The sequence below is a fragment of the Liolophura sinensis genome, chromosome 10, assembly GCF_032854445.1.
Source record: "Liolophura sinensis isolate JHLJ2023 chromosome 10, CUHK_Ljap_v2, whole genome shotgun sequence".
Classification (NCBI taxonomy): domain Eukaryota; kingdom Metazoa; phylum Mollusca; class Polyplacophora; order Chitonida; family Chitonidae; genus Liolophura; species Liolophura sinensis.
Window position 1 is genome coordinate 4886076 of NC_088304.1, and position 10161 is coordinate 4896236.

Consider the following 10161-nt stretch of genomic DNA (forward strand, 5'->3'; position numbering starts at 1 on the left):
ACCAGAGAGTTATCTTTGTACTTTCGTTTAAAACAGCGTTTGGATTTCGTAACAAAATCTCCACGGGACAATCCCTCTAATATTATATTATAATTCCGTGTCCAACACAAAACACATCCTACACACTTAGAAAGGTAAGCTGTTTTACCGAAGGTGTGATAATATGTACAGTTTTCATCCTCAAAATCATCAGCACTTAATAATTCTGCGAGTTTCTTTTTCAAAGAGGACCTGTATCTGTAATGACAGCAAAACCAGCCTGACCGGGAAGTCACAGCGTGCTGAACTGTCGAACCGCTACCGTGTCAACCCTACCTGGGTCGCCCGTATCGTTCACAGGTAACTCAGCTCCTTCAGGCATTATACATTCATACCGACCTACTCTGTTAACATAAATGCCTCAGTCCCCCTCCTGTCCTGTGAGGTAAAGCCGCAACATTCTCGCCTGGACAATATACCGCTACCATTGTGGATTCAGCCTTCATTTCATATTCTGCACAAAAACAATTTACCTGATACGAAGTATGACAAGTAAAATATACAGACCTATTATCAAATGTCTCATCTTTTATCATTAAACCAGCTAATGATTTCAGTCGTTTCAACAACAAAGAACACCTGTGTAAAGCAAAATAGTTTATAGGCTGTATAACCTAGTATTATAATGTTTGCATTGCAGATTATATATGTGTTCATAACATTTCATGTTCCATAAATATATGACTACATATAAATATGTATTGAGAGGGCATAATAAACGTTTTGAATCTTATTTTACGATGGAGCTGAAGTAAGGACGGTGTTTTGATGTAACGATTGTGCCTTAAGGGGATGGGGTAGGTCTCAGGCGAGGACAGGGGGTGGGATCAACGTGCCGTCCTGACAAGAAGAGAGTCTATGTTGTACCACGGTAGGACATCTTAAGTTCCATACATTCGTGAGGTTAAACCAGTAATGCGGAGTGAACGTGCTATAGCAACAGCTAATAGCCCACGTCAGAGCTTATCAAAGGCATCGTAGCTGAGTGTAGCGTGAACATCTAGCTGATGATATGAACACAAACAAATCACGAACTGCATTAAATTTCTGCAACAGGTAAATCGAAATGGTACATTCTAAAAACTAGTTTGTTAGCGTGCAAGGATACAATGTTTTCTTAGGGATGGCAAAATAGATTGTGTTATTGCGGCAAACCATATTGTGGTGTATATGACAGAATTTATCTGTTAATCCAACAGAATGCATTTGTAGTGGTAACGGGGTATTCTGTTGTCTATAACCTAATATTACCTTGTATTAACATTATTCTAGCATCGCTCAGAAAACACAGCAATGTGTTCAATTTAAAAGATTTTTTTAGTGTAGAGATGAACCTATATCTGTGAAGCACAGAGAACATATATCCCGGATCAAACTATTTTGAACATTCGCACACGCCATCCCTTTTCTCTTTATTACGAAAGGACGACTGAAACATCACAGGAAAAGAACACTCCTTTTTTCCTTTCCACACACGCACATACACACCCATCTACGAAAAGAGGACAGTCCATCCATTGTAGGCTTCTAATGTTAAAGACGGAGGATCGAATCCAGTACACGCCAGTCATTCTTTGTCTTAACTGGAGAACTCGCTGTTTCAACGTATTCCCGTAAATCATTGAATAGGAAGATGTTTATCTTTGAATCTGTCGACACACGAGGTTTTGTTTTAATTCCATCCTCGGAACCTTGAGGACAATATGCGCGACCTAAACATCTTCATGAAAGCATGCTAAGCACCACGTGTGCCATGTGGCAATTAAAGGCAGACATGCAATTCCATTCACTTAAAAAAGATCAGTAGTTTACTTTGGATACTTGGGTGTACTCCGTTGTCGCATGAATGAAATATTTTGGATTATATGGGGTCAAATATCAATCAATCAAATTGATCTCCAATACGCCGATCACACAGAGCTCGCTCTTTGGTGAATGGTGGTGGTTTACTCTGGCCACTGCCATTTTCGTTACTACTGACAATGATGAGGGAAATATTAATGATTAAGCAAAATTGCACAAAAATGCGACTATTTTTGGAAGTGGGTATTTGGGACCAAAGTTTTGTCGCATTATTTTGATCACCTGAAAATCCAATAAAATGTATGACATTAATTCCCGGACACTTCTAGCTCTTCGGAGATGATTTCACAGAAAATGCTTTTTTTCAAAATGTTCCGCGGACAAATAAGAGAAATCAGCCCAAATTCTGCCCAACAGCCCAACACTTCCCATGAAATTCACTTCATCTCATCGTTTTGTGTTTCCTTTAAACACAATTGCATCACATCTCGACAAAGTGGGACACCTATACGGCTTCTACCTTGACATTTCTTTGTTTTAGAGGAGTCATATCTAGTCATAGTTTCTCTTTGTTTTTTTTTTCTAATTTTTATTTACAGGCTATGTATTTTTCCCCAAAAATCTCCGGTACGGGCACTCCGTCGTTTCCTCTAGTAAACTGACCGCCATCCTAATTCTTAAAAAAAAACGATGTGGCGTTAAGCAGCAATGCACACGTCAATCAGTCAGTCAATAGCAATTAATCAATCCATCAGCCGGTCATCCCAATCTGTCAATCTGCCATTGATCCATCTATCAATCAGTTAATTTATAACCAATCCATCAATCAGCCAATGACCCATCTGTCAATCAGCTAATGACCAGTCTATCAATCAGCTAATAACCAATCCATCAATCTGCCAATGACCCATCTGTCAATCAGCTAATGACCCATCTATCAATCACCCAAAGACCAATGTATCAATCTGCCAATACTAGTATACTAGACCCATACTAGTATTAGCCATCCTAATTCTTAAAAAAACGATGTGGCGTTAAGCAGCAATGCACGCGTCAATCAGTCAGTCAATAGCAATTAATCAATCCATCAGCCGGTCATCCCAATCTGTCAATCTGCCATTGATCCATCTATCAATCAGTTAATTTATAACCAATCCATCAATCAGCCAATGACCCATCCGTCAATCAGCTAATGACCCATCTCTCAGTCAGCTAATAACCAATCCATCAATCAGCCAATGACCCATCTGTCAATCACCTAATGACCAAACTATCAATCAGCTAATGACCAATATCTCAATCAGCTAATGACCACTCTATCAATCAGCCAATGCCTAATCCATCCATCAGCTAATGACCACTCTATCAATCAGCCAATGACCAATCTATCAATCGGCTAATGACCAGTCCTATCAATCGGCTAATGACCAGTCTATCAATCAGCTAATGACCAAACTATCAATCAGCTATTGACCAATCCATCAATCAGCTAATGACCAGTCTATCAATCGGCTAATGACCAGTCTATCAATCAGCTAATGACCAAACTATCAATCAGCTATTGACCAATCCATCAATCAGCCAATGACCCATCTATCAATCAGCAGTGACCAATCTATCAATCAGCTAATAACCAATCCATCAATCAGCCAATGACCCATCTGTCAATCAGCTAATGACCCATCTGTCAGTCAGCTAATGACCAATCTATCAATCAGCCAATGACCCATCTGTCAATCAGCTTGTGATCAATCTATCAATCAGCCAATGACCAAACTATCAATCAGCCAATGACCAATCCATCAATCAGCCAATGATCTATCTATCAATCAGCTAATAACCAATCTATCAATCAGCTAATAACCAATCCATCAATCTGCCAATGACCCATCTGTCAATCAGCTAATGACCAATCTATCAATCAGCCAATGACCAATCTATCAATCGGCTAATGACCAGCCTATCAATCAGCCAATGACCCATCTGTCAATCAGCTAATAACCAATCTATCAATCTGCCAGTGACCAATCTATCAATCAGCCAACGACCAATCTATCAATCTGCCAATGACCCATCTGTCAATCAGCTAATGACCCATCTCTCAGTCAGCTAATAACCAATCCATCAATCTGCCAATGACCCATCTGTCAATCAGCTAACGACCAATCTATCAATCTGCCAATGACCCCATCTATCAATCAGCTAATAACCATCTATCAATCAGCCAACGACCAATCTATCAATCAGCCAACGACCAATCTGTCAATCTGCCAATGACCCATCTATCAATCAGCTAATAACCAATCTATCATCTGCCATGACCCATCTGTCAATCAGCTATGACCCATCTATCAATCACCCAAAGACCAATGTATCAATCTGCCAATACTAGTATACTAGACCCATACTAGTATATCAATCAATCAATGACCCATCTATCAATCAGCCAATAACCAATCTGTCAATATGCCAATGGACCCATATATCAATCAGCCAATGACCAGTCTATCAGTCAGGCAAACAAGCAATCACTCAATCAGTTAAAATATATTTGAGATTTAATAAATGATAATCTGCGTTCATGTTTACAATAAACATGTCTCTCACCTTCTAAGCTATTTATGAACTCGATTAAATTATACTTTAGCAAGAACAGCCTCGTCGGCCTTCCATTGTGCATACACTCGTGGCTTGCAACCACCATTTACAACGCAAATGTACTTTTAATCTCCCTGCACTATGTATTTAGCCTACTTGAAGCCGAGACCAAACGGATCAAACAGCGAACTGAAATGCGCTTTGAGAATCCATGTTGCTGTCTTCGGTGTCCTAACCATTCCACACTAAAATAACATCTTTTTAACGTCCTTTTAAAATAAACTTAAGTGTGACCCTGTAAGAGCTGTGGACTCCCATAACTTTTGCTTTGTGCCATGATTTTTGCCAGGGATCATAGAGCATATTTTTCAAGGATTATAAACACTGCTATTCTATACACTGAACCGCAACAATGCCTGAAGAATGGTTCCATAAATGTAGGCTACAAAGATGTTGGCTGTATTCATTTTGATTAGTATTTATAGGTGAAAACCACGTAGAAAACATTCAGACGCCTATTTAGATGAAGGTTTTGTGTGTGTGTGTAAAACGCAACCTGAGCATAAAAATGGTTTGCTGATATTTAAAAAAAGCCTTTTCAAGTTTAAGAGTCGTCCTTTAGATTCATGGTCATGAATGGCGTCAAAAAATAGTTATGAAAGTCCATTACAAAAACACGAACTACATTAACATCTAGTGTATTTTTATGTGACATTTTCATACAATACGAATCCTAACGATTCTGCAAGTACACAAAACCCCCAACGATATTCGTATGTACACTAAAGTACTTCCATACATCGCCAAGCTTTAATAAGTATGACAATGTTAAAAGGTAGAACGATGTGACGTTACAAACACAACGCTTCTTCCCATCATGCACTGTGGTATAGATGACTTGCAGTTTCGGCTGGATGTTGGATATCTAACAACAACATTTCATGGCCCAGTGCAAAGGCAATGCAACACTCTAGTATTGAGAGACCATGTTATTCTCAAATTGAAAGTTAAATTTCCAGCATTGCCTCGACTGTAAGTCACGTATATATAACTGTATGTATAGTTGTATAGGCTATATCTAAAGGGCAGATCAGGATGGAATCCTTATGGCCGAGCATATTTCTGGACGAATACAAGGCATTCAATGTAACGCAAGTAATAAAAAAAAACAGACAAAATAAAACAAAGGACAAACTGTACAAAAATATCCATAGCAAAATCAAGGATAATCAATGCATGGAATTAAACGTCGCTTTTTGTGTTTTTCTGTAAATATTTTCATACCCACTGAGTGACAATGAATTGCTGAACACTAAACATAATACCCCAATTATTCATAGCAATAAAGAATATTGGGCCATCTTTGTAGCCATTATATAGTTCATCTACCAGGCGTGTATTGTTTAGCATTCTCTAGTTAGGTTTTACAACATATGTTACTTGAAAGACAAAGACTACTCTCTGCACACAACAAGGTAATCGTTTCTGTCTGAAAATAACTCGATTAAGGTTCTTATGGGTGCCAGATGTCTGTAATGATGAGGGCGCAAAGAAGTCTGTAGACACTGCATTTTTAATTGACCTTAGAACGATATGACACCAGTTTTTAGCTAGCCTTGACTATTTCGTTGATAAAATGAAATAAGCTCCCCTATCCTATTATACATGTGAATGAACAGTGTAAAAGAAGCCGTGGAAGTTGGATAAATTCATCGACCATCCTGAAGTATCGCTCGAAGCTACGAAGCGATAAGACGATGGCATGGATGGATTCTTGCCTTGGTTTGTGACATGGCTTTGAGCCTTTAGCTTCTATCGTGTTATCGCTTCATATCATCGTCTGGTTAGAGCGTCCTGCCCAGGGCCAATCCTGGGTAGAGTCACACATATGACCTTAAAAGATGAAGTTGTAACTTCCTCGCTTGTCATTCAGCATGAAGGGGATAGTGCAACGACTGGTTGACCCGTTTCACTCGTTTCACCCCGGTTGACCCGTTGACCCGCGGCTTACTTGCCTTCAGTAAGTCGTCTCAGTGAAGCAGCTCTAGATAAAATAGCCGTGGAAATGCGTCCTGCAACAGTGAGGCACACTACACTTACATAGGCCCTAAGGACTCCTTCGTCTTCATATGACTGAAAAATTGTTAAGTACGACGTTAAACCACAAGCACTCACTTACTCACTCTAAGGATTCCGTCGTCGTCATATGACTGAAAAATTGTTAAGTACGGTACGACGTTAAACCCCAAGCACTCACTCACTCATATCATCGTCCCATTGGTTCATGCCAACGTGCTATAGCTTCGGTTTAACGTACCGTGCCATGCCATGTTTTCTATCGTGTCATCGCCAGTTTGCCCTATATTGCGATACTGCAATAAAACGATTATACAATCATGAGCTTCTCGGCTACCATATGAAACTCATGTGTAGGCCTGTATACCATAACTAAGACGGATCAGATGCACTCAGTCAACCTTTGCTGTTCTACGCACACATGTACCGGTAATTAAAATACATTATCTACCAGATCATGGTCTCCCAACCTGACCGCATTTCCTAATATGTTAGGTTTTTTAACCTGGAATACACGCTGCACACAACCCTTATCAGTGAGTCTCTGGCAAAAACAGGACTAGTGAACGAAGAGACCCACTGATATGGTGCGGTCTGCAAAGATACCCGTCTGTTCTAGACTGGCAAAAAACAGGACTAGTGATGAAGTCTAGAACAGACGGGTGTGTTTACAGACCGCTGTCAGTCCATGCAGTAAAACTATATACTTTTAGCTGAACTAACATGACAGCACGTCTTGATTTAAAGTGCTGAACTGTATAGAGAATCGCTGCAAAATGTTTAACAGGATTTGAAATATCCTGTTCGGTTTAAGGAGAACTGTGTATAAGAGCTAATTAATCCTGTTTTCTCCCAACAACAAATGACAAACTAATAATAAATGGGTGACCTGTGATGATAGGAAGCCTTACATAAGCAAAACTGGATAAGCCTTCTAAATGTACAGACATGGAATGAGACAGTCGCCTGGTTTTATCACGCTGTGCACGTGCTCGTAACTGTTATTCACCGACAAGTTTTTGTGTTTGTTCAAGGCATATATGTTTTGATAGGGCAGATTCGTGAAGTTATTGCAAGTTTGTTCAGACCTGAAGTATACTGATTCCGTTTATAAAACATACTGTCAGGAAGATCTCCATTATCCAGTGTATACCCATAAACCATCAGCTCTTCCAGGTGTAAGAAAACATTCATACATATAGTACGCACAGTATATTAGACACAAGGGGTAAAACAACGTTAGAAAATCCTTGTCCAAGGTTTTCAGTTATTTGTTAATAACAAAGACATATTATACCACAAAACGTTCTCCTCTTTTACCCGTTTTTTTTCTATATATTTAAATTTATATTTACATTTAAAGGGAAACAGAATCGATTCTGATTGGCTAATGTGAGAGATAGGCATGTCCAGGTTATGTCTTACCTGAGCTGAATTTTAGGTATGGCAGTTTCATTCAAGCGTGATCAATTTTGCAGAGTGTAACCCAGAAAACCCTATCTCCACTGTCAGCCAATCAGCATCGATTCTGTATCCCTTTAAGCAAATGGAACTCTACAATATGTTATACTGTTGTCATATAGCAGATTGCATTACAAAAATACCTTCTCAACCAGAGCTTATCAAGTTCAAATTTCTCCACCTCTTTAACATCCAGAAACCCTAAACAAGAAGGCGCATGCGTGTATACGTGCAGTGGATCAGTGGATATGTGGATCCGTCAAATCCATGTCAAGTACTGATCGATCCAGGTCAGACATACTCGGGCATCTCGTTATACTGTCATAACAGTTCGCACTTAATAGTAAAGACGGAGCAATTGTACCAGCAAGTAAAAATTTGCAACGAAAGGATAAGATGTATCCGATAAAGTTTTAAAAAAAACAACTTGCTATTAATATTTCCAGCAAAAACAAATCCAGGTCCTTTGTTACGAGAAGTTCAGCACAAAACATTATGTCCTCAGTGTTACTTGTTAACATGTTTTGTCTCAGGAGAGATATTATAAAATTACAATTGAACGCCATTTTTTTTTCGCCATTCGATATTGTAGATTATATTAGTCGAAGTCTTTCACAATATATATAGATTCAAAAGCATTTATACCGTTGTTAGTTAAAAGAAAGGGCAAACAATTTACATAATCAAAGTCATTCAATAAGAGGGGTGAAAACAAACCACAACGGCCATTGTTATTGTGTTTTTTGTTTTTTTTTTTGATGTGCTTGGTAAATCAATAAATCATTTTTTAATCTGGAATTGTTATGAGGCCAGGGAATACGCGATGCTAGAGGAACCGGACACGTGACATAGCGTCACTCGTGTCACGCGCTCACGGGGTTAAAAGTTGATGCAGGGTTCGAGTGACATAAGCGGAAACTACAAAATTGATTATTGATCTGGAACATCCTTATTGGTTGACGACTGGTATACGAATGTCTGTTTCGACGAATAGTTTCAAGGACCCGCAAGTAGCACGAGAGCGAGGAATCCACAAATTTCTTGTCCACTGCCAGGTTTGAAAGCTACCTCATGTGTCCCATGGCGATTGAAAGACAAGCACCTCAAACCTCAATCATGACCATATGAAGCCCAGACCACTGCATGATATCACGTTCCTCCATTCACATTGCGTGGTCTAATCCAGAAACTAGTTTGTAAGTCACATTTGACGTCATTATTTTCGTGAAAGACGCTGTCTAAGGTCACAGTGCCATTAGGCAAAGTCACTCACTAGAAAAGTTACGAAAAACTGATTTACGAAGTTTTGTGAAAATGGCCCCAGGAATGCTTGACCCGGCGTCAGAATAATAACAGGGGCGGGGGGAGGGGGGGTCACCTCTGGTGACTTCGACATGATATTTCAGTATCGGCAGCTCTTTTGCAGCTTGGACTCGCCCTGCCACAAGAAGACACAATATGATAATATATGTACACAAACCTGTAATATTTAATCGCCATCATATGACTCAAAAATTGTTAAGTATACGACAGTGAAAACGCCAAGCATACATACATACATACAGACATATGCGTAGTCATAAGGAAGCCATACTGGAATTTCTTGAAGTTCCATTTGTCTACTACTCATTAACAAGACCATATTATTATACGATAGAGACTTTGGTTCATTCCAAAGTAATGCAATTTCTAGTATGTTTTTTCCATAATTTCATTTTTTTCCCCATATTTGACGCAAAAGTACACATAGGCGTATAGCTTACATTCATATGTCGAGTGCAAGGGCATTAAAGCCGGCACATGTACTAATCACCGTCTGTCCATATGAACCCGTGCTGAAATGTGGTTCAAATGAAACAAATTAACCTGTTTCATTTAACACTGACAATATCATGTTTTCTTGGATTATGCTCAGACCTGTGGATGGTCGTAGGTTTCCCCCGGCTTTTGCCTAGTTTCCTCGCACCATGATGCTGGCCACGGTCGTATATAAGTGAAATATTCGTGAATTTTGCAATGTTTGCTTGTTTGTCTATTTTATATAATTGGTGTTTTAATTGGGGAAACGAACGGCCATCGATGGGTAAATTGGTGGCAGACCTTCCTGGTACGGCAGCAGAGGAAGTGAACATGAGCTGGACTTGAACGCACAGCGACGCATTGTTAAGAGGCTCCTTTGTCATT